The sequence below is a fragment of the Amphimedon queenslandica genome, unplaced genomic scaffold (genome assembly GCF_000090795.2).
Source record: "Amphimedon queenslandica unplaced genomic scaffold, v1.1 AMPQUscaffold_13349, whole genome shotgun sequence".
NCBI classification, from domain to species: Eukaryota; Metazoa; Porifera; class Demospongiae; order Haplosclerida; family Niphatidae; genus Amphimedon; species Amphimedon queenslandica.
Genome location: NW_003546415.1, coordinates 6,295 through 8,686, shown reverse-complemented (window position 1 = coordinate 8,686; position 2,392 = coordinate 6,295). Strand labels below are relative to the sequence as shown.

General features: G+C 33.2%; 1 protein-coding gene across 4 annotated transcripts in view; it reads right to left on the bottom strand.

Moving 5' to 3' along the window:
- The window catches only part of LOC109582861 (uncharacterized), a 17,919-nt gene that overhangs the window by 10,431 nt on the left and 5,096 nt on the right, over nucleotides 1-2,392 (bottom strand). For 2 of the 4 annotated variants that reach the window (XR_002185254.1, XR_002185255.1), the window contains exons 1-2: nucleotides 634-776; nucleotides 436-576 (exon numbers count right to left, since the gene is read on the bottom strand). The exons of the other annotated variants lie outside the window; for them this stretch is intronic. The gene's annotated coding sequence lies outside the window, so the exon portion shown is untranslated. Of the gene's footprint in view, nucleotides 1-435; nucleotides 577-633; nucleotides 777-2,392 lie in introns of those variants that run through there. 4 annotated transcript variants of the gene reach the window in all.

Here is a 2,392-nt window from a genome sequence, read left to right as displayed (position 1 = left end):
TACTCCATTGGAACATGACCTCTTATATTAATTGAAGACTACACGTACATATACATATACATACAATTTACATGTATGACCTTAAACTAGAAGAAAACTACTGCCAGCCTCTTTTGATCCTTACCTCTGAGAATTATGGGATCACTTCAGACTATCCCTCTAACCATTGGATATACCTTTATCTCTCTCTCACACACAGACAGTAAATAATTTAAGCTAGGTCATACATGCATGTGCTTATATACATGTATGCATGTAGTCTACAATTAATACAAGAGATCATGTTCCAATGGAGTCAATTGTACACTGAGTATGCTTTTGAATTGTATGTACTTGTACATGAACATACTTACCATTCAAATAATGAATCAACTAATAGCATTTAATAACACGATTACACACATACATGTATAGTAACAGTATGGATCACAGTACCTTATTATCCAGTTCTAGTATGCTGTTATACTTAAGGAATGGTTGCACTACTGGAGCAATGTAACACAAAGCATCAATATCATCCAACTGACTAGCAGCTGCCATTATGAAACCAACTGAACCATATCTGGCCCATATATTCTATTTACAGGAGGGGAGAGAGAGAGAGAAATTATCATTGTTATTATTATTTCTCACAGGGTGTGCTATGAAAGGTACTATTTGTTGTAGTGATGATATGAGGAATCTTAAGTTAAAGAGTCCAATTGATACACAATACTGTCATGGAGGAGATAGCTTCACATATCACTGCCTCTTCTGGATCACTTAAACCCTGAGAGGGAGAGAGAGGGAGGGGAGGAAGAGACAATATTCTAATTTTGTATAAAAATAATTATTAATTTTAAGATAACAAAATATTGAATTACATGCACTATGTACATGTAATTCAAGGGAGGGAGGGAGGAGAGGAGAGAGAAAGGAGGTAGAGAAAAGAGAGGAGCATATTATGCAACTATACATTTAAATTATTTGGTTCACATTATAACACGTACAAGTACATTAATTGATGTATTTATATTATTATTATTATTATTATTATTATTATTATTATTATTATTATTATTATTATTATTATTATTATTATCATTATTATCATTATTATTATTATTATTATTATTATTATTATCATTATTATCATTATTATTATTATTATTATTATTATTATTATTATTATTATTATTGTTATTATTATTTCTCACAGGGTGTGCTATGAAAGGTACTATTTGTTGTAGTGATGATATGAGGAATCTTAAGTTAAAGAGTCCATTGATATACAATACTGTCATGGAGGAGATAGCTTCACATATCACTGCCTCTTCTGGATCACTTAAACCCTGAGAGGGAGAGAGAATGGAGGGGAGGATAAGAGAAGGGAAAATTAATATTCTAATTTGTAAAAAAACAATTATTAAATTATACAATAACGATAATAATGAATTGCATGCACTATATACACATCTAGGCCTGAGGATTTTATTCCCAGAATAAAAAAAAGAATAATAGGTGGTCTAAAGAATGAAGAATAATTCTGGAATAATAGGGCAGAAATTTTAAAATTGTGCAGTAGGTGTGGGTGAATGCTTAATAAATCTTGTCTAGTGCTTTACAAGACTCAATTAAGGCATTCCTTATGATGTTACTGCAGCATAATGAGCATTGAATGAGACAAATTTTATTATTTTGTTATTTTTAAAATACTTTGGAATAATAATAGGAATATTAGGCAAGTAGATCTATATTAGGAATAAGGGAACAGAATAATAGGGACATTTTTGGGAATAATATCCTAACCAATGGGGGCGTAGAAACTACATTTGATGAGTTACGTGGGCTACCGTTGGCGGAATGGATGAAGAATCCAGCTTGTAATCCCTGGTAATCCGAAGAATCCATCTATAATTTTGGTAATCCACTCATAATATTGGAATTCTCCAGGTAATCCAGTAATCAATTGGTAGATAATCCTAGTAATTTTTTGTAATCTCGTAGAGATTTTTTTCCCGTTGCGAACCCCCCGCCTCCATCGAGAATAATACTAATTAAAAAATGCAGCAAATATCCACATGCAACTTGAAGTATTGCGGTCTCTTTCTCTACTTAATCGCTGCAGCTTTTGTCTCTATCACCGTATTTTACCTCTCGGGCAGGCAAGAGGTTTTTGTTCTCCACTCGCCTCATTACAAGAGCAAGGAAGAATCGATGCTTTGGCACAAACTCAGTAGTAATGATACCGTCGAGAATGACACTCTGGTTTGGCACATAGCACACTATGAATATAGGAACTGGCCTTATGGTAGACCTGCAATTGTCATGATGATATTCCACTACTACAACAAGACACTGCCCTCTATATGGCTGAAGACATGTAACGATAAGTATTGTGATTGCTTGCCAC